The following is a 25710-nucleotide window of genomic DNA, read 5'->3' as shown; positions in this document are numbered from 1 at the left end:
GTTATACCAGCACACAGCTCTCCAAGGATGCAGAAGCCCTAACGAGGCGATTTAGAAAGCTCTGCTCAGGCTGCTCTGTGCCAGCTGCGCGCTGGATCTGCACACTCCCCGCACCGCGCGGCTTCTCGCCGGCCTGGCATTTCACATCCGGAGGATATTCCACAGCTTAAACCCCTTCGGCAGTGACAGGTGTTCCCAGCCCTCGCCAAGGCAGGTCTCAAAAGCCTGAGTCCTGCCCTCCTGGCCCTGCTCTGAGCTGACAGCGATCGGACACCGCCACCGCAGCGCGATAAGGAGCCCTTATCGCGGCGCGTCCTCGGCGATTGCCGATGTCCGCCTGCGCCTATCTCCCGGCCCGCTCTAAGATAAGCGTCCCAAGCGTCGCGCCGCTGCTTTCCGCTGGGATCTGGCGCCACAAGAAGCCTTTCCCTGTGTCCGAAGGCTCTTCCCAGCCCGTTCCCGGCCGCCCAGGCCCCCCCCCGGCGCTCCCGGAGCCGCGGGACCCGCCAGGGGCGGCCCGGCCGCACCGCCCCTCGCCCCCCTTTCCCCTCCGCCAATGGGAGAGCCGCTTACTCGTCCGGCGCGCGCCCTCCCGCCAATGGGCGGCGCCGTTGTTGGGTTTGCGGGCTGTGGAAGCCGCACCCTGTCGGGCGGGGGCCGCTCGGTGCCTGAGGGGGCGGCGGGAGCGGCGGGAGGCGGGGACCGAGACAGCGACAGCCTCGTCAGGGGACCGGCCGCCGCGGCCCCTTCGCTCCTGCCCGTTCTCGTCTGTCCTCGGGTGAGCGACGCGGCGGTGACGGTGCGGAGGAGGCTGAGGGGCGCAGCCAGCGGCGAGCGGGCTGTGAGGGGGAGACGGGAGGAGGGGGCGGCGAGGAGAGGCTGGGGCGCAGACACTGGAACCGGCTCGGTAAGCCCGGAGGGGAGCGCGGGGGGCCGCGTCTGCCTGGAAAACGTGGCGGGCAGTGCGGAAAAACCACTGCGCGCAGGGTGCCTGCGGTGAGGGGCTGCGGCGGGCTCGGGGTCACCGCGGAGGCGGGGGCAGGACGGGGCTGCGGTGCCGGGCGGGAAGGCTGAGCTGCGGGGGCAGGTGCTGCCAGCCCTGCTGCCTCGGGAGGCGCCGTGCCCGTCCCGTGCCCGCCGGGATGCTCCAGCCGCCGCCACCGCCGCCGCAGGAAGCGGCCGCTCGGCGTTGGAATCTCCATTGCACCCGAGCGCTGCGTCTGCCCGCGCTGCCCCCGCCGCCCTTCGGCTTCAGCTGCCCCTGCTGCCAGCCCCAGAGGTGACCTGCGGACCGTGCGGGGCGAAATGCGGGCTTTGGAGAGCCCAAGTCATCGTCCGCAGAGCACGTAGGAGTGAGGGAGGGTTTGGGATGTGTGTGCGCGGTGTTGGGGATTGGCGGGGCACCAGCAGCAGACGGGCAGTTGTTGTTTTGTTTCCTCTCCTTGAAGGGGTATCTAGATTTTAGCGTTTCTAGGGTCTGCTTTTGATGTGAAATGTCACATGCCTTTCTGCACGTAATTGCTGCACACTCGCTGTGCTGCTTTTAGGGTTGATTCTTAATCTATGTTGGCTTTAGTTAAAACTAGCAATTAGGGAGGGGGAAAATCCAGTCAAGCTGGAAAAATACCCATGGCTGTGTTGAGGTGGGGGCTAGGAACAGCACTGAATTTACATCTTTCGTGAGATGCTGCTGTAGCTCTGTTCTGTAAGCTCATTGCTGGTTTGGTTTTATTCTTTGCTTTTTGCAAAGTTGCTGTGGATCACAACGTTATCGTAAACCAAAGGTATTCAGTTTTCTTGCTCTGTGACTTAGGTTTTTATACAGAGCTTTACAAAACCTTACCTTGAGCTTATGAATTCTCAAACTGCAACTGCTGCTGGATAATTCCTCTGTGCTCTGCTGGACGCTACAGGTCTCTCCCTGCAGACAGGCTGTTTACAGCTTTGCTTCTTGTAACGTGACTATATGTGCCAATGGAATTCTTGACAGTCCTTAATTGTCACAAATTCGGGTTTTTGGTTTGTTGGTTTTTTTTAATAGAGCAAAAGAATTTATTTTAAAGGCATACAAACTATTTCTAAGATTGGCTTCCATTTTTTGTTAAATTAAATATAATGGTATAAAATTTCTGTTTCTCAGTAAGGAAATATTCTTTGAAGAGCACTTGTGTAATAAGTGAGGAAAAATTGCAGCTATGGGCTAGACTTCTGAAACAGGTGGCTTTGGTATTTCTTTCTATTCAGTAAACAGATTTGATGCCAGCACATTTGATATAATCTTGAGTGAATGTAATGATCTCTATGATTTGCCTCACAGAATTCAAACTTGGTGGTTTTCTGGGGAGAGTTTTGAGGAAGAGGCATTTGCAAATTTTTACATCTTTGCTGTGCATTACTGTGTTTGCATGTTGAAGTGTCCTGTAGTTTTACTGCTATGAAGCTCTATGCTGAGGACAGTGCTTTTTAGCCAAAAACTGTTGTGTTGACTGAATGTTTTCTTTCTGTGCTTGATGATTATAAGTGTGAAAAATGTGAATGTGCTTCATCTGAAGCAAGTATTTTTGCTGGCATGTTGTGCCAGTAAGCTCATTAGAGTATGGTTCACTAATACTGCAGAGTGAAGGAGGTCATTTACTGAATCAGTATTTTTCTGTGACAGTTCTTTTAGAAGTATCCAAGAGAAAATGACTCACCTCTTCTCATTCTCTGAGATTCACCATCAATATTAAATGTAATTCTGCACGTATGGGGTAGGCCTCTGAGCAGCCTGGTCCAGTGGCAGATGCCCCTGGCAGGGGGTTCAGAACCAGGTGATCTTTAAGGCCCCTTCCAACCCAAACCAGTTTGTGATTCTGTGTATGGACTTGCATCATCTGCTGAAATTAGATAGAGAAAACCCCTTTGAGCACTGAGAGACTTTGACAGGAGCAGGGCTAAAACTACTTCTGCCCCAAGTCTTGGTTTTTGAAGTGTAATTTCACAGCATGAACTGCCTTTAGCAAATCTCATCCAACATTCCATGACTTGGTATAGGAGGAAAGAAAAAGAATTTTGAAGCAGCCGATTTTGTTCATAAAGAGAATTAAATAATAAAATTATTTAAATTGAAAGTTTCAAACTAGGAGAAGGCTGCTTAGCATGTTGATTGCTACTAGGCAATCTGTGTCACAATTCTGTGTGACAAGTGCTTCCTGAGGAGCCTAGGCAGTAAATCCTGCACCCACTGCTTTTCTGACTGGTAGGAACAGCTTTCTTCATTATTAAGGAGTTGTAGCAGTGGTGGATAGTGAGTAATTTGTAAACCCCAAAATGTTGCTGTGCAAATGAGCCAGTCCTGCTTTGAGGGGAAAGATGCATATTAATAAAACTTGCCCCCTACTTCAGTGGAGTGAATCAATGTGGCTTTTGCTGTACAGCAGAGACACCTGAGGCAGGAGGGCATGAAGAAAACACCGTGCGGATTTTCTGACTTTGGTGGCTCCTGAATTAGAACTTACTCTTGGACCATGCTGCACCACAAAGTGATTTGTGAAATAGCACTGTGGCAGTAATTCAGGCTGCAACTAAATATTTCTTTGGCAGTTTCAGGGTGGCATGTGCTTTATATTTGAAAAGTGATTGTGAGCAGATGTGAATGTAAGTTTCCTCTGCTGAGTCCATTGTGCAGGTCATTTGACATCTGCTGAGGAACCTGTCCAAAGCTCTTCTGTTAAGTTCTGCATCTTCTATAACAACAGATTCAAAAGCAGATATATTTTAAAAATCGCAGAAGTCCCTAGATCACCTAAGTTAGGCAGTTTTCATTCATATCATTTAATCAGCCTCCTCAGGGGAATAGGAAAATATTACCTAGTCTTGCTACTTATTCAGCATTTCTCTTCAAAAATATTCTGGTTTTGCTAGGGCTGAGAGCAGGAGCTGTACCAACCTGTCAGTAGAGTAAGGTGTAAAATGTAAAGCATGTGAACCAGTTTCTTTCCTGAGGAAAGCTTTTCATTAGAGGTAGTAATGCTTAAAAAGTACTGGTTATACAGATTTTGATCTCTAGTAATTTTTGCCTCAAATTTACCCTTTTCTCTGGCTACTTTTTCTCTCACTTTAGGGTATCATGTATACAGTAACAGGGTTCTGTGGGAATGTATGGTAACATCTGTTACCATCTCAGCAGGCATCTGTTGTTTATTGAGAATTATCTTTGATAGCCTTTAGTCAAATTGAAGCAAGTCATTGGTTTCTTTGCTCAGCGCCCAGTGGATGTTGTTCGCTGTGGTCTCCTCAGTTCAGAAGGTTTAGTGGCTGGGAGTTGCAAATGCTGTAGGGGAAGAGACTCCAGGAAACGCCCTTTTCAGAAGTACTGCTTTTCAAATCGGGGGCGAGCTGAGATGGGCTCATTTGCCTTCAGGACTCAGGTTAACAGCTCAGTAAACGGTCCTGGTCTTGAATGAGTTGAAATGTTGCTGCTGCTCTGAGGAATTTCAGTCGAACTGTTCTTCACCTCAGGGCCGAGGTGGGTGTGAGTAACTGCTGCCCGGGGCTGGCTGACCAGTGGGTGCCTGCGCTGTGGCTGGGCTGGCTCTGACCTTTCAGAGAGGCTGAAAACCTTGTCCTTGAAGGTGTAGCCAAACTGGAGTAGCAACTTCTTCAGTCCCTTCCTAGCTTCCTCCCTCTGACCTTGCTTATTGGATTGCATGCTGAGGAATGATCTCTGCCTGCTCTGCTGGATTCACTTGTTATCCAGGGAAAGATCAGCCTTTCAGACTCACATCAGTTGCACTAACAAGTGCAAACGTCAGAAGAGTTTTTCACTATCACTTATTTGTGTGGTTTTCCCTGCAGATTAATTAAAAATTAGCATAAATAAAAGCAAATCTCAATTCAGTTTTAGAACTGTGACATTATGAACTACTCTTTTAAACTGGGATTTGGCATGTGTGTTCTTCAGACTAATCAAACATTCCTTTGCATTTTTAATTGACAAATGTCTTTTTTAAATCACTGATTTTTGTACCATATGTTACGTATGATTTTCAGATCTAGATTCAGGAAGTCTGAAAAAATAAGAAGTAAAATATTTCAGAATTTTGAGATTTTGTTTTTTCTTTCATACACCTAACTGAAGTGTTGTAAAGGGGTCATGGAAACAGTGGTAAAAGCAGTTAATCAGTAACAGTTTATGGGATTTTTGATACTTCCAAATCAAATGAGTAGATGATTGTTGTGATGCAGTTATGTTCCAAAGACTAGGGGGCAAAAAAACCAAATCTAGGTTTTTGGTTGGAATCAGTAAACATCTAAAAGCAATTTTGGATTAAAAACTGTAATTTGACTTGGAGCCATAAAAACTTAGGTTTTTTGGATGTTGTTTTTGATTTGTTTGTACAAATTTCAAATATGTTGTATTGCTTTTTATGCTTTTTATTTCTATCTTGTTTTACATCTTGAATCTTGAGAGGTCTGATGCACTATTTCAGTTCTATTATAGCTTATGCCAGATTAAACCAGAAAGTGTTGAGGGAAACCTTGACCCATGAAAACTGTCTTCTCTTTTTTTTCTATTGGCTGTTTTGTGTTGTTGTTGTTTGGGTTTTTTTCTTTTGCTGCTGTTCTGTGTGTGTGTTACAAATGACTGAGCATAAAGTCACTGTTGGTGCATTGTGACTGTGGAGATGAAGAATAAAGCATACCCTGACTTTGGTGTTTTAACAGATTAAGCAATGTCTTTATTTTGCAATGTCACTGCAAATATTTATAAAAATCTATCAAGCGTGTGCACTTGTAAAGCATCCATTCCAACTAAAATTCATTGAAAGAGCACATTGCTGCTGTTGTGCATTAACTGAGAGGTACCATATACTTGGCTATTTTTTTAATCCAAAAGATCTTGTCTAGCAAAGCCTTGTGTGGTGACCTTGAATCAGCACAGCTTGGTGTTCCAGAGTTACAGGGACTTAATTTATTTTTCTCTTCAATTTCTAAAACTGTTAGCTACACCCAGCTGAATTGAACAGGAAAGTGGTGACTTCAAGCATGAAAGGTTTCTGCCAGCACAGGGAGATGTGATGGCCAAAGTTGTGTCCCTGCTGAGAGAGGGCCATGGCTTGGGGCTGGCTCTGGGCAGCAGGTGTGTGGCTGTGCAGGTGTCACACAGCCTCAGCCAGGCAGGCCATGGGCAGGGGTGTGGCTGTGCAGGTGTCACACAGCCAGTGCCAGGCAGGCCATGGGCAGGGGTGTGGCTGTGCAGGTGTCACACAGGTGGGCAGGGGTGTGGCTGTGCAGGTGTCACACAGCCTCAGCCAGGCAGGCCATGGGCAGGGGTGTGGCTGTGCAGGTGTCACACAGCCTCAGCCAGGCAGGCCATGGGCAGGGGTGTGGCTGTGCAGGTGTCACACAGCCAGTGCCAGGCAGGCCATGGGCAGGGGTGTGGCTGTGCAGGTGTCACACAGCCAGTGCCAGGCAGGCCATGGGCAGGGGTGTGGCTGTGCAGGTGTCACACAGCCTCAGCCAGGCAGGCCATGGGCAGGGGTGTGGCTGTGCAGGTGTCACACAGGTGGGCAGGGGTGTGGCTGTGCAGGTGTCACACAGCCAGGCAGGCCATGGGCAGCACTGATCCAGCCCCAGTGGTTTTTGCCACTGCCTTGGCCAGCCTTGGAGAGCCAGTGAAGGCAGGAGGGAGCATGGGACTCACGCAGGATGTAGGGGGAACATGAGAACTTAAAAAGGATAAATAGGAAAGCATTTAAGACTTCAGTTGGTAGCAAATAATATTCCATTAGTTTCGTCATTTTTCTCTAGTTGTTTTCAGTTACTGGAAAGGTTTCCATGATTTTCAGGTGAAATTCTGCACAGCTAATGTGTCACTCTATTTTTAAATGTCACTTCAAATTTCCATATGATTTGAATAACTGATTCAGTGTAAAGCACAAGATTCTATTTTGATTCCAGAGTAAATTTTCTTTCCTTACTGTGGATATTATTTTTAAGTCTACTAGTACATAGCAAAGTGTGGGGTTTTTTGGTTTTTTGTTTGGGTTTTTTTTTCCCCCCCACCCTCTTGGACTTAGAGTAAAATTTATTAGATGGTGAGTCTTCAAAGATAGTCTAGTGATTTCAGTTATAACTGATGACTTAGAAATATTTTGGAATAAATTTATGTCTATTATGGGTGAATTAAGGATAAAATGGTTTTGTTTTTGTAAATTATTTTTTATGAAGTGTTGGTGGCCATAAGTATACAGTTAAATTTATTTGGATATGTACAATGTTTATGGTACAGTATTACAATGGTTTTTAATCTATTAATAGGCAGAAAAAATTAATAGTGATCTTAGATGTTTGCTTAGATCTCAGCTGTGCATATAAATCTATGGCTTTTCTCCTGTTTAGTTATATAGGGATTTTGGTAAAAAGTTAGTAAATTCTGTAGGGTTTTCCCAAAACAAATGAATCATACATGATGGAGAGGGACATAAGATATCAATCCTTCATCCAAAGGAAAGCTGTTTCATCTCTTATTTATCAAGGAAGGTTGGTGGGTGGGTTTCTACACCTTGGACTCAGAGAGGACCATCCTGTTCTTTGATTCTGTTGCTGCTTCTAACTCAGTGTCTGTCTGTCTGTGTGGTTTTCCAATTTGCTTTCAGTCTGCTTTAGAACTTGCACTGATCTTGATGCTGCTGAGTTATGTGGACCATCTTATACTGAGTTTCTTGCCTCTCCCCTGGAAGTAGAATTTGTGGTTGCAGCCTAAGGGAACGATTTTGACAGGTGGGATGTCCACTTCTAGACCTGCCAGTGTTTGTTGTTGACCTGGGACACTTTCCTTGACTCAGTTGCAGGCTGTGAATGGAGATGTTGGTTTGGGGACAAGGAGAGGCCGGCGAAGGTGCCTGTGCCCTTGCTTCACACAAGTGGAATGACAATCCTTCCCGTATCCTCCTATTTTCCCTCGCTGCAGAATCCTGGGGAGGAGCCAAGAGCAGGGAACACAGTGAACATTTTGCTGCACAACTTGGAAGAAGGTGTCTCAGAAAGTGTCCTGTGGCCTGCCCAGCCACCAGGAAATAAAGAGCGTTTTGGCAGCGGCTCAGCGAAAGCCAGGAGTGGTGAACAGAAGGCTGGGAAACATGCTTAAAATCTGAATGCCAGCCAGGAAAGCTGGACTTAGGCAGTCTTGCAAATTATGAGGGCAGCCTTATTAATTGAACATTCTGGCTGGTGGAAATGGTGCCTGAGGCTCAGAGTCTTTATGGGTCAATATTTACCACTAAAGTGGGGAGACAACTCTCCACACCTCAAGCAAAGCTCACAATGTCAAAATTAAACCTTTGTAGCTGCATTTGCTATTTCAACTGCAGGATCAGTGGGTTTGGGATCCTATCTAATGTGAGTTGGTTAAAGCATTGAGATAGCTGCTCTCCCAAAAAGACAGACTCCTATTGTTCTTGCTTTTTAAATCAGCTATTAGCATATGTTAATGTATGAAAGTGTCCCAGGTCAACAACAAAGACTGTGGCAGATCTAGAAGTGGACATCCCACCTGTCAAAATCGTTCCTTTATGCTGCAACCACAAATTCTCTTTCTGGGAGAGAGGCAAGAAACTCAGTATAAGATGGTCCACATAACTCAGCAGCATCAAGATCAGTGCAAGTTCTAAAGCAGACTGAAAGCAAAGTGGAAAACCACACAGGCAGACAGACATTGAGTTAATGTATAATTATAACTGTTAATAAAACATTGCTAATGTTTTGTATAATGTTTATGTAGTTTTGTATTTAGGCATTTATTAAAGCAATCCTGAAATATTAAGAATGTTAAAAATTGCACCATTTAAAAACATTTGAATAATTATTTACTTAGGTTATCCTGGGTTTGTTTTTCAGAATGTCACTTTTTTGAGGAGCTTCAGCTTATTTCTACATTCCCTGGTTTCTGGGATCATTACTGTGCCCACATATGTTGTTGAAATATGTTAGTTCTGTATGTATGTATGTTCTGTTCTGAAACTATATTTTCAGACACTCATTACACCCCCAAGGCAAATGGGAGAATATTATTGCCCATTTTCAGTAGTGTAGCTACTCAAGCCACTTAACAAGAATGAGGCAGATTTCAAATGGCTCTGTTTCTTTGCAGACCTTTAATCAGTACTAGCCACCTTCCTAAATCATTCTGTTACTGGTTGCTGGTATGAAGACCTGTTGTGATACCAAATAAATGTTTACGGTAGAAGGAAAAGTGAGGTCTGAAATGTTGTATTTCCTACATTGTTTCTTGTACTACAGTTTTTTCTTGCTTCATTTAGTCCTTAATTAGATGTGTTTATCATTAATGAATAGGATGAATTCAGTCAATTTGACCGAAACTCAAATCTAAATTTATTCTTTCAAGGATTTGATGATCTGAGAGAGTAATCTGGTAATTTTCCCCTCCCTTCTCTCTGTTGCTATGGTAGTCCTAAATTGGAACCTTGTCTCTGCAGACTTTTTTTTCCCTCTTTTACCCCCAAGTAAGTTTTATAATAGCTGTGCAGTCTATTCTCAAGCCAAAATATTGATAATACAGGTTTTCTTCTTGTTTTTTATTTGGCTGATTTGAGGTGAAGCTGAAATTAAGCAGCTTTAACTTGCCTTTCCTTTTTCTAGCTCTCAAGAGACTTTGTGGCATAATTTTTATTCATGTTTTACACAAACATCGTTTAGGGGAAAAGCAAGAAAAAAAGGCTCAACTAAAGCAAAAAGACCCAAACTGTCTGAGTGTCATGAAAAGCTGTTTATAATTGTAATTGCAGAAGTGAACATTCAAATTGCCAACTCCATAAGTTGTTAAGCATCCAAATGTTCTTGCAATTCTGGTTTACAGCAGTGTTCAGGGCTTATTTGATGAGGTGCTTTCAGCTACTCCTGGCATGGCTAAACTTCTGATGCAGCAATAAATGCAGGTAATTCTGGCAACTGTAAAAAATATTTGTGCTCTTACTAAATTTTGGGGTTTTTCCATGTAGAAAAAAGTAGAGATACAAGATCTAGCAGGGTTGATAGTAAATTGAAAAGGATCATCAGGAATAAGCAGAAAACCTGAATAAGAGTCTTCATGTATCTTGTTAGGGAGCATGGGGGTAATGAAATAAGACTAAAAATAATTTAGATACTTGAGAAAGACTACATGGAAAGTTTGCCTTAATTTTCAGTGAAGACATATTCAACACATGCACATAAGTAATGCTGAAGTGAAGTTACAAAGGTTATTTCCATGAAGATGGAACCCAGCTTGCAGGGTGCAGGTTAGTGGAACTGTGTAACATTTACTCTACAATTTGGAAGTACGTGATTTGTGTAATTAGAGACTCAGTTGCAAGAATTGTTATTAAATGGCAAGGCAGAAGGATATTGGATGGCTGGAGAGCAGTGAAAGTACTCACAACATTAAGAGGAAAAGGTGATTCGGGCTAGTAATTGCATCATTAGTATGACCTTAATATACAGAGATTTGTTTAAATTTAGAATGGAAAGCTGTTCTCTGTGGAGGTAAGATGAAAAGGGTATGAGGTGATACAGCTCCCACCAGAGGAAGATTTGTCAGAGAAATCTAACACCTCTTTTGTGTAGTATCCCTGACTTCTGGGAGAGGATACATGCTTAGAGCTGACCCCTTGTAGCTTAGAAGCCATATAATGTGCAGTATGATTCCATGTAAAAATTAGAGGGATGTTTTTGTGACAATTGATATTGAGTGGTGACAGGGTGTGTCAAGTATGGATAGAACTTGATGACCAGTGGATGATTTATTGGAACTATGTAAGCAGTGGAATTTGTCAGGACCAGCTTTGAGATTTAGTATGTTCATTAAAATCATTTATCCTTTCCTACTTCTTGTGCCAATCTCATGATCTTCATCAGATGTCAAACATCACCAATACAGAAGAAGGTTTGGCACAGAACAAAGGTGAGACCTAAGACACGAACAATAGGAAAAGGAGTTGTATCAAAGAGCATGAAAGGAACTGTAACACTACAGGATGACAAACCTATCAGAGTTAGCAGTGGAGATCAGTATTAGGATAACAAGTACACTGTTGTTGCCCTGCTAATATTTTTCTTTAAAGTAAAGGGATATTAACTTTTTCTGGTACTGGTGAAAGCTTACTTCAAAAGCTGCACATAATTCCTATAACCCACCATCAAGTAAAAAGGACATTTGGACTAAAAGAGATCCAGGGACTAATTCCTGGAACTCAGAGAGTGTCGTGTTTGATCTGGGGAAACAAATCATGGAAGAGGTTGCTCTTCATAAAAACAAGTGAAACAACACAGGTGGATAAAAAGAGCTTTTTCTGCTTGAGGTGTTAGAACAAATGGGTATAAACTATCCAAGAACAAACCTAATCTGGAAATTAGAAAAGATGGTTCCTAAGCAACGGAGGCATAGGAGTCTGCAACAGCCTTCCCTTAGGAGTAGTGGAGTAAGGCTGTCTTTAAGGTGGAGCTGGTTAGCTTATGTAAGGAGGGGGAGGGGATGTAATGTTGTTTTCCACCCTACCTTGGGATTTGAGCTGCTTGACCTGGAATATCCATTTGTTCCCATGATTCCTGTCTTTAACTAAGGATGGTGCAATAACTTGACCAGATACTGCCCCGATACCCGTGGCTACATGGGGGGTCTCTTTCTTGGACAAGTGCACCAGTTGCATTCTGAGGTATAGAAATGCTTATATCAGGGGATAAGAAGTGTTAGACAAGTAGGATGTTTCAAATATTGTTTAATAGAATATGCTACATTGTGTTTTTTCTAGTGCCTGTATGTTGAGTTTTGCCTTAAGAAACCCCAAGTCAATGCAGCATAGTTCAATAGATTTTGTAATGAATCCTGTATTGTTTTCTGCTGCTTCTGTCCTGTGTGATTGAAGGGAGCTGCCCACAGCACATGCCCAGCTATGTCATTGTCTTCATATTTCTCTGAAAATCCTCCTTTGAGCTGCTTACAAATGACTCCCATTGGTGCAAGCTGAAGGGTTGTTGTAGTGAAAACACCCTATACCATTTTGCTGTGTGTTGCCCTGTTGTTCCTGTGTATTGTCCTAAGACTGGCCATCTAATAAATTTGGAATATTATTTTCTGAGAAAGCATTGTGCTGTTGCACTAATAAAAGACACTCCTATATCTCTGCCTTTTAGAAAATGATGGTTTTAAAGGAGACTTGACAAAGAAAAGGGTTCTACTGTGTTCTCCCTGAGAGAAGAACACTAATTGGCAAATTGAGAAATTAATGTTGCCTGAGGTTGCAGTATTTTTCTAATTCATTCAATTGTTAAGACATGTTAAATCATGATTTAATTCCTTCTGAGGTATTTCAGACCCAGGAGGGAACTTATAAACACTCATTTGGGCAATTGTTTTATCTATTTCAGTAGCTTGTGTTACTGGATGTGGTTTTTATAGGTGCAGAAATACAGTAACTGCTTTGTATTTTTCTGTTCTCCATCTCTGTTACTTATTTGTTCTAAATGTTCATCTAGAAAGCTTCATTTTAGGAAGGAAGTTCAAGCATGGAAAGTAGTTTGGATAGGACAGGTTAGAAATTTAATGATGTTTGAAAGGTTCCTTCCTGACTGTGCTTAACGTTTTTATTGACTTCCCTTCAGCTGTTGGTTGAATTTCCTGTTGATTTTTGGTCTAAATAATTTCCAAAGCTGTGTCCAGCCCTCTCTGTGTGCTAAGATTATTTTTCTCAATTCATAAATTTAACAGTATTCTGATGTTTTCAAAAGTAATATAGAAGACTAAGAACCAAATCTTATCCCTTTAAATTGCTGGATTTACACATAGTAATTAGTATGAATGGTAAATAATTACATGGGTATAATGTCAATGACATAAATGGTACTTTGCACATGTTTAAGTGTTAGTGTTAGCTAAGTTACATCCCTAAATACAATTCTGGGAGAACAGTGATTGACAGTTAAATAATAGTTAATACTTTAAAGCTTGAGTAAGTGTTTATTGTTATGTGAATGTTGAGTAAATTGCATTTAACCTGTTGTATTATTTAGACATTCTGTCTTGTCATTTATTGTGGAACAGGTGTGGACTAGAGAGAGTCTCATGTATTAAAAGACAAGTCCCAAAGTCTGAAACTGTTAGTCAGTTGTCTCCAGAGCATGGATGACTTAGCAGATGTCATTTCAAGGCTCTTCTAATGAGGAGAATTTGTTTATAAATGCTGGCATTTTGAAAGTATGTATTAATGTGTGTGCCATAAGAAAACTCTACAAGGTGATTGTCTTGACTTTTTATTCTTGAAGTATGTTTTAAAATTAGACTGTATTGGATTTGTCATGGTAGCTGAAAAGGTGTCAGATTAAAATAAATAGTGTTATTGCCTTGGAGTAATAGAAATAATTACTGAAAAGTCAAACAATTATTTTCTTCTAATTTGTTTAAGGCATATGACATTGCAAACTTAACAGTTTCCTGCTTCTGTTGAGCCAGATAATATGTTTGTTAACTGATAATATACTATTAAACCTCAGAGAGAAGAAAAAAGACTAAAAAGGAAAAAAAAATCTAAAAGTTAATAGACAGAAAGCTGGCTGTATATTAATTTCTAGACTTTTTTTCTTTTTAGTCCTTTTATCTGTCAAAATTGAAGTGGAGTATTGCTCAGTTGTCTTAAATTGAATTAATCTTTTATTTATTGTGTGCTCTAGAATAGCATTCCCTGCAGATATGGCCTATGCTAAAGCTAGTTCTGGAAAGGAAGCAGTCAGTGTTGGAATAATTTGTATTTTCAGCAGCGTGTTTAGATCTGGCATCTCTTATTTCATGAGAGTTATATCAACTTTTTTTTAATATCATGTCTTGTTAGCTGGTGTCCCTTTTTTAAAAGGTGACTGTCCTTAGAGGTGATTTTTCATGTTGACGCTGTGCCTCACAAACACATAAAATCTTAACTGTTTTATGAAGTGAAAGTTCATGTTGCTATGCAGTTTGATCTTCGGAGGATGAATCAGACAAGTCTTGTTTCCCTCCCAAAGAACAGTGTGTGCATCTCCTTTCCAGGACCTCTGCTTTAGATCAGAGTCCCTGGGAAAAGATGTCGAGGTGTGGCTTGTGGGGAGGGTGGGGTCTGCAGCACCGGCACAGGAGGGATTTGCAGCAGGGAGACGCAGTGCAGTTACTGGACAATGGGTGGTTTGGCTTCTGCTGCCATCAGCTTCTTCCTAGGTTATGAAAGTTCTAGAAAATGGAAACAAGTTAATTTGAGATAAGCCTTGTATAGCTTGCTTGAGACTTGGAGGAGAGCAGGGAACTTAAGGATGACATCAAGAAAGTTCAGGTAAGGTTGATAAGAGACCTATAAGTAAGAATAATTGAAGCTGGTGAGGTATATTGCTATTGTGTGTCATTGGAGCTCTTCATAAAGCCATCTGAATGTAATCAATGTTGATGGGGTTCTGGAGATTAAAAAGGGGAAATGAAGCATTATCTGTCTGTTGCTAGCTGATAGATTTATGAAATTCTGTAGTGTCTGGTACTAATAGGAAATAAAATAGTGAGCAAATATGACAAAGGAGAGAAAATGAAGGTTGGTTTAGTTTGGAGAAGACAGATGAGAAAAACTGAAGTAAATAGAAAAATATGTTGGTCCAGTAAGGTCAGAAACAGGTTTCAAAATCTGGATTGCCTCACACCGGGGATTTCTGTAAGATTTTTTTACACGTATTATGTTTGCACACTTTATAAAAAGTCACATTCTATCTTGGCCCATGGGACTTTCTGCTATGAAGTATTGTTACAGTCAAGAGCTTAGCATAGTGCAAAATAAGATTTTACATTTTATATCAGCTATGCTTGGAATGTTAGAACATATGTAACTTTTGTCGTGGTGTAAAGCTGAAATTGTTACATTGCTGCAAGTGCGTGTGTGTTATTCTGTTCTTAAAACTGCACACAGGCCATAGTTAATCAGGATATTTTGAGAGTTAAACCATTAGTATGAGTTTGACAGTTGCTTATAAAACCCCAAATGGTTTTGACTCTGACAGCTACAGAAAGTCCTTGTATACAAAGAAGAACACTACAGAATCTCTTCCTAATGAAATCAGGGCAGTTGACTGAATAAACATCAGGCTTTATATTTGAACAATAAAATTGCTGGGCTTGTTTTGGTTTAAAAAAAAAAGAGAAAAGCTGTAAGATCTGGATCTTCTAATTTCTACCTTCGAAGAATAATGGCCAATGTAAATTATATATATCTTGTGTGGGGACTTCTGGGACAGACTTCATAGAGTATACTGGTTTCTGGATAGGCATAGAAAGGTAGCTGTTAAAAATGGGATAGTAAATACCATTCATCATGGGGCCCTACAGAATACATTTTGGAAAGATTTCTGTTGTGTTTCATAAGCTTTGTTAGATGCTTTGTTACTGAACAACTCTGACAAAGTGGGACTTGCTTGGGGCCTAATATGCACTTAAGTTTGTGGACGTGTTAGATCCTATGGAAATCCCTTGAGGGCAGGAACTTGTGTTGAGCAGATGTGATTGCAGGTTTGGATTGGCAGGGCTCGTTTCCATGTTCCCTCCCCTGCTCTGTCTGGCAGCTCCCAGCATGGCCACACACACAGATGTGTAGACTCAGCCCTCTGGCCAGCCCAGTGTGGAGATGACTTCCCACAAGGAAGAGTGAAAATAATACTGTGCTCTGGAGAGAGCATGGTGCACTTAGACTAAATGGAAAGAAAGACTTTGGGAGTGGATTTTTCTACATATAAAATACAACTGTTGTAAAAACAAATACCACAGTTCAGCTTTGATGCAAGTGATTATTGTTTCCATTTGACACAGTTGTTTGGCTCCTCTCCTTGGAGAGCTGCTTACCAATTTCTAAGGTTTTGTTGAGATCACTTGGGCTTCACATGGGCAGAAGCTGCTGGCCTGAATCCGGCTGCACGCTGTTCGGGAAATCTCTTTAAAAGCTGGGTTTAGAATTCTGGCTTTGAACGCTGCATACATGTCATGGTGCTTTGCGATTTTTGATGCCAGCAGCCTCTCAGTGAACTTGAAAGAACTGCACATACATATTTTGGCAATAAAACAGCAGCAGTTGGGTTTCTAGAAAGAGTTCATTTTACAGCTTGAGTCAGGAATGAAAGTACTTAGTGCTGTGTGAATTATTCAGGATCCTTTTCTGACTCCCAACTGATTTGACACATCTTTGTATCCTTGATGTTCATTATTTTTAACTTAAATTTCTGTTTCTGGAATTATAAGCCCTGTGCTGGCAGGGTGTGATTTTTAGAACACAGTGGGGAGAAGTCTCTGGTCACTACTAGTCAAACATAAACAGGAGTACTGGTACTGTATTTTTAGAAGTTTTCTTGGTATTGGTGGTGGTAAGGTTGAAGGATGAGAGTACATCCTGTCTGTGGATAGAGTAGCTGTTGCTTGGATAGGCATCTGAATAAAAGTCAATAAAGTTGATATTATAGCCAGTGGAGTTTGTTTTAGACAACCAATAACAAGATAGATCTGTAAAAACACTGGCTTTTTTCCTATTAATCTTCAAATGTTTGTCAACTAAAATAATCCCTGCCTAGAGATAGTCTTTAAAATGAACATTATCCATCCATAATCTGGAAGCAGGGTTATGTGTCAAACAGGAGCCTTGCGTGTTTTACACTGGGACTTGAGTTCAGTAAGTCCACAATGCCCAGAAGCACAAGTTCAGTTTTGTTCTTTTGGGTTTAGTAGTGATTTTAAATTAGTTTTGTAGAACATTAAAGCTGTGCAAAATGGTGTGTGTGTCTGTCTTTAGGTAATGTTTGGGGATGAACCTTAACAGAGGCCTTGTGTGCTTGGGGCTGGTGCTCTCAAAGCTGTGTGTGTGCAAGAGAGGAGGGAGAGCTGATGTGCCTCTCCTGGGGTTTTGGGGTCATGGCTGAAAACACCCAAAATGTAAATGCATCCAGCCTGGCCTCTTCAGGGAATGCAGCCTCTGTACCAGCAGAGGGTGAGTTGCTGTGTCAGTGTACCTGGGCTGTGCTGTGTGAGTGAGCTCGACAGCCATTCTGGTCCTTGTCCTCCTGCAATGCAAACAGAACCTCTGGGCCATGCTTGGTGCCTGTCCTTCTGTGTTTTGTGCATGCTGCTTTGTTCTGTTCCGTCTTCAACCAAGTAATGTAACCCTCTGCAGAGCAGGAAGGTCCTGGTTCAAAAGTAAAGAAGTAGATCTAGTAGAAAGTGTGAGAATGGCTGAGATTGCTGAAATGTTCAAATCTGGACTGCTCCTGATTCTGAAAGTGGCTTCACTGAAATGGCCAATAAACACCATGTTTACATTTGTTTGCAGTGACTAGAGGAACTGGACTGCTGCTTTTCTCTCCAGATATAATTCTGAAACCCTACAGAGGAGAGTAAATAACATCTTTTTGCCACTGTCAGGTGGAAACAATGAGAATCTGAGCTGGAAGAGAAATTGTGAGTTTACATGATGTTAATTTATGCAGCCATCTTCAGTTGAGTAATACTTGCCTGCCGAGGGAGGCGGCACAGTCAGGAAGATGGTTTTCTCTTGGGCTTTCATCTGTTACCATGTGGGTGTACATGACCCTTGAGGTTTACCCAGAAGTAGGAAACTGAATAATTTTTGGGTGGGGAGCACATTCACACTTGCCTGTGAAAAAGAAAAACACAGATAAGCTGCTCCTAAAATAGAGTTTGTAGGGGTTTATTGACATGTTATTTCCTAATATGGAAAGAAGAACAATCTAATGCAGGAAAATGAGTTCTAGTAACACTTTAATTTATAGTTGATATGTTTTAATCTGTAGGTTAAAGTCATCAGGAACATTTTGAGATGGAAAAGAGAATGCTCTTGGCTTTGGGAGCTGTGCAATGACATGAACTTTGTCTTACTGCACTTCTGGGACTTCTATGAAGATAGCGTTAATATCCTTTGTGTAGGGCATGTATGTTAAATACTCTCCAGAGATGTTTAGTGTAAGGTGGATAAAAGATGGTGTAACCACTGTTTTCCTAAAATTTTTCAGCTACCTGAAGGATTTACAAATATCCAGTTAAGCACTATGCAAAATAATTTTTTTGAGTTTGAATAGTCCTGACTGTTAGCTGTCTGTTTGGAAATAGAATGACAATGCATATGTGAGGTTCACATTTCAAAACTGTTTTTATGTGCAAGTGCAGTATAAAATCTCACATGGAAGGTTTATCTCAAGATTAATACTTAGCTTTGCATTCTTCAAATATATTTGTTTCCTCCTGCATACAGGCTTTTTAAAACTGTCCAATTCTACTGTGTTGAGAGAATAAATGGTGTCATAATTGATGTAATTTTCTATCTTTCTCTCCCTCCCCCATCATATAAGAGAACTGGGAGGTGTCACTCAGAAAAACCCAAGTTGAACATGAAGGAGAAAGTAATGAAAAATTCAACATCTCTGCTGCCTTCGTCCGATTCAAGCCTGCTTGAAACCTCTAGTTTTCATATTAAGCTTCTACTTTATTTATGTGCTTTGATTCACTGTCTTCTTGCTTGATCTGGTAACACACCCATCCACAACATTTGTGCTGCTTATATATCAAACTTGCTGGTTCCAGCATAATGCCTGCACTCTCTAATCATGTAGATGTTTCTGAGTTACTTGGATACTCTGCCAGAAAAAAATGGCAGAATTCATGCATCTAGTAATGAATATTCAGGTTAGATCCATCTCAAAAATCTCAACTAACCAATCTTATAATAATGCAGGGTTTTTACTTGTGAGGCATGTGCTGTAGGATCTCTGAAGTTGAGGGTGTATCAGTCATGAATTCATCAAGAAACTTGAATTTCTCCTTTTGGCAGTTTCCAGGTAGTGGCACATTCTGTTACTTAGCCTCTTCATCCTTCCTTGCGTGCTTTCCTAACCTTTTGGAACAACCACACTATTTCTTTATAACTGTATTAACATTTCCTGGAAAATGTAAAGAAATTAATGGATTCTTAAATTTGATGCTAAGGGGTTATTACATAATTTTGAGTAACAACAAGTGCTGCCAGAGTATACTTAAGATTTATGATGTCCTTGCCTCACAAATCCATCAAAAAAATGGAATATTGTTTTTAAAAGGGCAGGTTTAGTCTACCTCTGATTCAAGTAAAAATGGCATCATGAAGTATACATCTTTTAAAAAAAAAAAAAAGGGTGAGGGTGTAAGTCAAATCTCTGAAAACTAATTTTCACTGTTGATGGATAGGCAAGTAACTTTTATTTTGTTCCAAAACTGTATCTCAGAGCAGGAGCAGAGAAAACCCAAGCAGGGTTAATGATTGTGAAGCCTTGCCATCACAAAATTAGCTGTCACTTTGTACAACCTAGCTTCAGTGGCACTGTTGCTGTATGTAAGGAATGTACTAATACTTTTTCAGCCTGGAAAGCAAAACTGATTTGCTTATGTACTTTTTGTTTGCCCTTGCTTGAATAGGAATATCTTCTCTCCAAATCAGGATGTGTAAGAGCTTAAGAAAGAGCTGTTATTAAGGTCCAATAATTTCTAGTGAATGAAGAAATTGAAGTAGAATATTTAAATTTTGCAATCTTTTTTTTTCAAAACTCTTCCATAAAACCCACAATCAGAGCAAACTGAAACTCAAAATCTGACAATTCATGTGCTTGAATTTTAGCATTTCAGTTTGTTAGTAGATTTCTTAATTAAAAACACCCAAAACCTTCAGTCTTTATTTATTAACTCCAGTAGGTCTAGACTTAGATGTCTTGTGGATCAAACCCCATACAGAATCTTTTCATACTCAACTTTTTTAAACCTTCCAGCTTCAGCTTCTTATCAGTAATAATAAATGGAAAATGTTTCATTTAGGTGTGGTCTTTTCCATGTTAGAGATGAGCTAAACAAGCTGAGTCTTGGTGTCTGTGTTCCTGTGTGTCCATAGGCAGTTCAGAGGGATTTTGGGCACGCCACCTTCACTGTTACTGTCTGTGGGGTTTGTATCCTCAGACTGTAGTGTGGGATTCCCCTTAAGATTATGATAAATTCTATGGCTGACTTGAACCCTTGGAATACAGTACTTTTAAATTTACTCTAACATTGTCTCTACAATTGTATTTAAATCTAAAATGATCTGGTTTGGGGTTTTTGTATCTGATCAGTTTAAGAGTTTATCCCAGGATATCTTCTGTTCCAGAGGGTAGTGTCCAAATGACTATGTCAACAGATTCTTCCTTCCAGATTCAGAAATTTTTTCAGTTTTTAAGCTAAATTAACATTTGAAAAACCCAACCAAACCCATAAAATAGCTCTCATGCTTGCACAAAATGAAACTGTAGTTTTACCAAGTCGAAGGCAATATTTTTATTATTTGTATGTCACTGAGGGAAAAAGTCTTAACTACTTTTCTGTCCCCTGTCAATAAATAAAGATACCAAATGTCATCCAGCTGTTCTGGAAGAAGTTACTGTTGCAGAGTAGTTCAAAGGGTTAAATGACATTGCTCTGTTCATTGCCAGCAGGCTTCAGAAATCTCATCCCTTGCTGTTCAGTCTCCATGAAAATAACTGGATCCTGGCCAGAATGGGGCCGCTTTGCCTGAGCACTGCTGCATTCAGTTGATCCTTTATGCATTGGGGTACTGATATTTTAGGTGTGAATACTAAAAGTTACTGAAATTTCTTGCATTTTTAAAGTACCAGAGAAGTATCTATTCCTGTTGAAAAATGAGTTTTAAGTTCTTCTGTCATAGGTAGGAGCTTTTGTTAGTCACAGTGCTTTTTGAAAGGTTTGACAATGGTGAGCATTATAGTTATTTTACATTTTAAGCATAAGTTTTTCAGGTTTTTTTGGTATTTGTGATAGCATTGGGTATATGTTTGAGATCTCTTTTTTCCCTAGACACTGATCTAGTATGACCTTGTTGAAAAACCCAACAAGCATGTAAATAAAATTATATTTTCACATCTGATTTTAAATGAAAGGGACGGGACATTCTAAAAGAAGGGGAGTGCTGTATAGGTAATACCATCAGAAAAATTATAAAACCTTATGGGTAAAGTGAAACTATGCTACTGTGGTCACATTGCATAGTGGAGGGGCTTTTTCACTTTGCTTCTTTACCTTGTCAGCAGCATGTTTTAGCAGCTTGAAACTGATAGTGTGTGCAGTGTTCAAAGGGGCTCTGGAGTCTTCTGCCTTCTGCTACAGCTGCTTCTGACCTGCACAGCTCCCATGCAGCTCCTCTGTGGGAAGAGCCTGTGCTGTGTCCTCTTCCTCCTGAGCTGCTGTGTCAGGAGCGCCCCAGGTTTACAGGGACGAGGTAAAACCTTGGCCTCACTCACAGGTCCTGGCCTTGCTCTCATTGCTGTCTAAAGCCACAGGTGCCACCACTGCCCCTCTCTGAAATTGTCCTGTGCATTGTCCTCTGGTAAATGCAGATGGCTTTCCTTCTTGGGGCTATGTGGAGTACTCTTAGGGAATCTGGGGACTTTCAGGGCTTTAAGGGTGTTGTTTCCTAAGAAAATCTGATTTCAAATTATTGTATATGGAAATTATGGACATTTTCTTACCTGATTAATTACATTGGCAAATGGAACATCTAATTTTGCTTCAGTGCATTGGTGACTTTCTTTAAGAAACTTATGTGTACATTTGTGTCTTTTTTACAAATCCAGTCTTGGAATTAGAAGTTTAGCAGCTTTTATAACTTCAGTTTAGAGGCAGTGTTCATTTTTGGGTCAGACATGCTGATCGAGCTTTACTTCTTGGATAAAGCTGGGGCCCTGCCCTTGGAAAGCTGGTGATCTGATTTGACCTGGGTTCAAAAGTCTCAGGGCAGTGGCTTATTGGTGTGTTTGGTGTGAGGCTTGGGAAGTGCATGTGGGTTCACAGAAACCTAAAAATAAGCAGTATTTGGGTTAAACCTCTTTATTTGTATGGACTAGTGACCCTGATAGCAAAAGTAAATATCCATTCAGTCTCTGGTACTGCTGCCACCATCCATGAATTTTAATAGCCTGAAAAATATTTTAATTTTACGTTGTCTTGGTGCTTTCTGCACAAGTAGAGGATGAAAGTGTAAATTAGTGACTTGACTCACTCTTGTGCAGTTCTGTTCATTGTGTGTAGCTGAGTCTCTGTGACAGCAATGGTGAATTTTATTGCCCCAATAAAGCAGGCTGGAAAAATACTTGGCACCAATGTTTTCTGTTCAAAAAATTGTCAATAAGCATAGAGTGATGGTGTTTCCAGTGCAGCCCTTTTTATTATACAGGCTGTTAAACTTAACATTTAAAAAACATTAAGCTGAGCAAGTCAGTTTCCATGGAGTAAACTGCTGAATGCATCGAAGAAGCCAGTGAGACCTGCTAAGGTATTCTGAAATTTTGTAGGTTTTGTAGCTGAAATTTCTTGGGTAAGGTATTCCTAAATGATTCAGGAATTTGCATTTTGTGCTACTGAAGACAGTTAAAAAATAAGAAGAGTTGTTCTACCTGTTCTGACAGAAAACTTGTCCTGATAGCGAGTCTGATCAGTTTGACCTGAGCGTAGGAGAAGGATTAAGGAGGATTTTTGGTTCTGTCTCTGAATCTGACATTCAGTCTCCAGCTGTCAGCAGCCTACCAGCACAGGAAGGTGCTATAAAAAAAAAAAAAGGCGTTAGAAAACTGGAAATGCATTGGAAGCTGTAAATAACATGAACATATTGTGCCTGTGGAAGTTATTTTTCCCGAAGCTGAAGCAGGAAGGGCAGTGCAATAATCCGTGGTCCTCTGGGCTTTGTATGGGTCCAGCTGGAACCCAAGCCCACACGGACCTGCATGGGCTGAAGATGAAAGACGAGGAGCGCTCTTCCACCACGTGGGGACGAGTTTCCTGTTCAGTGGCTTGGGAGGGGACACTGCCGGCCCCAGCGACCACCCAGGTGGCACAAGAGGCCGGACCTGTACCTGCAGTGGGGTTTATCCCCCAGGGGATGGGGGCGGGGAGAGGGGACCGTGGCCCATGGGATGCCACTGGGGAGGGCCATCCATGGGGCAGACCACCGGGGTGTACAAAGGAGTGCATGGGGAGAAACCATGTGATGAGGAAGGGGGAATAATCTACATGAAATATCACACTCAGTACAAAACTCCCGTTACCCAGTGCAGAACAACTACTAAATAAACTATTTAGTGCAATACAACAGGTTCATAGATATCAGAGCAGATTCTGATCTCAGTGCAGACAGGTAGTAGAAGGAATTCTGGAAGTTGTATTAAAACATGGGTTCCACAAAGGTTTTTAAAGCTAAGTTACTGACTCAGTATTGTATACATGTGGTTAGGAAATTTCCATCTCTGTTCAAGGGCAAATGTGTCTGTTATTCACTCCCAAGTGTTACATGTCTCCATACTTTTGTTAGCAGGGCTGAAAGGCCCTGTCACCTCTGTGACCAGTTAATCTTTCTGGTTCACTGAATATGCCAAGCTACTGATCCTACAAGTTACACTTCTACTCTCCAGACTGTTTTTGTAGCCCTTCTATGAACCCTGATATTTCATGTCCATTATTGAAGTGGGTGAAACAATATTGTAGTAATGGTGAGTTTTTTAAGTTAGGGAAGGTTATTTTCTATTTCTGTTTTTCTTTGATTTTGCTGTTATGGTAGAACACCTGGCCACAGGATAATCTTGATGATTTCTGTGTTGTGATCTATGACAGATCCTGAATTCCCTTCAAATTTTGCCTTTTCAGCATTGAGTATTTCTGGTGAAATTTTTGTCTCCATTTGTACTCCTTTGCATTAGCTGTGTTAAAATGCATTTATGATATTACACTATCATTAAGTAAAAACCACAGAATCAAGAAACTTACTTGAATTGGGAATCAGATTTCTGAAATAAAATTGCCGGCAAATCAGCTTCAGTAGTATTTGGCAGGGTAATTATAAGGACTCATTTGGGGGGCTTTTTAAGTGCAGGTTTTAATCTCAGTATTGGAGTAACTTCATGAAATAAATTTATCTGAAAACCATGAGACTGCTGTGAACAATAAAACTGAAGCCCATGTTTTTCACTGAACTGTTAAAGAATTGTTTCTGGGGCTAATAGACACCGAGGCAGTGGGAAGAAGTGTCTCCACTGCCATAACCACCATTGGTGCTCATCTGACAAGAAACAATAGAAAAATACATTATGATCTTGCAGAATCCATACTTGCTCTCTGTGTCTGAAGACATGCAAAAGACACTGATGAAATTCCTGTTTTGTCATTTGCATGCAAATTTTGTGATACATTTGTGAAGCTCTGAGAGTTTCAGCAGAAAAGCTTAGGTGTCTGTGGCTTAAGATACTTATTTAGAGAGTTGCTTTGTGTTTTATGAACAGTGTGACATTTTGTTCTCTGTTATCACTTTCCCTAATCTTTCATGAGTTTATGCAGGGAACACTTCCAGAAATGCTGTATGAGAAGTGTATGGAACTAGTAGATAAGTCTCTGAGTCAAAGAAGTGAAAGAAAGGTAATTTTGATGTTGAGTTAATGAGTAGGTTTGAAACTGTTAGTTTTTCACAAAATCTTTTGATGCTAGAAATGGCAGTTCTGTTGTTGTTTTTTTTTTTATAAATTGCTTAGCAGAAAAATTGAAGAAGGGAGTGGAAGAGGTGAAGTTAAAAGGCTGGTAAGCAACCAGGTACCTTGTCAATAGGAGATATAAGCTAACAGTTTGAAGAGGATTTTTTTAATCTTTATTTTTTTAATAATAATTTTGATTTTTAGATTCGGATTCCTTACCATTTTTAATTAACTTCAGTGAGCTCTTGGAAATTTGATCTTCCCATCATAAAGCCTAACATGATTCATGAATTTAACATGAAAGTTGTATCAATGGTGAGCACAGGCTGCAAGTGTACCTTGCAGTGAGGGGAAGAGCAGCACAGTGTGCTGCCCTGCTCCTCCCTGTGCGTCATTCTCAGCTCCCTGCAGTGTCCACTCTCAGGGATACAATGCTTTTCCAGGTCAGGGAGGAGAGTTGAATGATTACTGTTTCTAAAAGTTTGATAATTTTGGCCTTTTAAATCCTTTATTTAAAGCAGGGAAATAACCTCTCTGTATTTTAGCTTTTTAATTCATTTTCATTATTTTCTTCTCTTTTGTTTGCAAGGACTGAATTATGAGTTCTGACCCATACATACTGAAACTTCTGCAGCATTTAGACAGCTGTCTTTAACAAATATCCCAGCTGAATCTGTCCACCAAAATTCTGCATTAATCTTAGGTGGGCTTTTGCTAATCAGAATCATAGAACATAAAACAGCCCAGGTTAAAAGTGATCTCAAAAGGGTCATCTGAGCCAATCTGTTGTGGAAAAGGTAGCCTAGGTGGGATTATCCAACAGCCTGCCCCCTGCCCAGTTGTGTCTTGAATATCTCCAGTTGATGAAGTTTCCATCATTTTCTAGAGAAAATGAGAACGTTCTAATGATTGTTCTCAGCGTAAAAAATGTCTTTCCTATATCAAGGTGAAACATTTTCTGGTGCAAATTGCACTGTTAGCCTGTGTCCTCTCCATGTGGCTCCTTGTGAAGAGAGACCCTCCATCCATTTTGTAGCCAGCCTTTAAATTCTGGGAAAGTGTCATGATGCAAGGATTCTCTTCTTCAGGGAGAAGACCTAACTCATTTAGGCTTTCCTCACAGAGTAGGATCTACAGTCCTTGATCATC

At 41.1% G+C, this 25710-nt stretch overlaps 1 protein-coding gene across 12 annotated transcripts in view; it reads left to right on the top strand.

Moving 5' to 3' along the window:
• Positions 1-650: 650 nt before the first annotated feature.
• ADD1 (adducin 1) overlaps positions 651-25710 on the top strand; it is a 63787-nt gene continuing 38727 nt past the window's right edge. For 8 of the 12 annotated variants that reach the window (XM_066548697.1, XM_066548694.1, XM_066548693.1 and 5 more), the window contains exon 1: positions 652-778. The gene's annotated coding sequence lies outside the window, so the exon portion shown is untranslated. Of the gene's footprint in view, positions 779-888; positions 908-25710 lie in introns of those variants that run through there. The other 4 variants (XM_066548698.1, XM_066548696.1, XM_066548700.1 and 1 more) reach the window with 3 other exon arrangements.

The sequence above is a fragment of the Molothrus aeneus genome, chromosome 4, assembly GCF_037042795.1.
Source record: "Molothrus aeneus isolate 106 chromosome 4, BPBGC_Maene_1.0, whole genome shotgun sequence".
Lineage (NCBI taxonomy): Eukaryota > Metazoa > Chordata > Aves > Passeriformes > Icteridae > Molothrus > Molothrus aeneus.
Note: the sequence above shows the minus strand (reverse complement) of the source record. Positions and strands in the feature narration are given on the sequence as shown.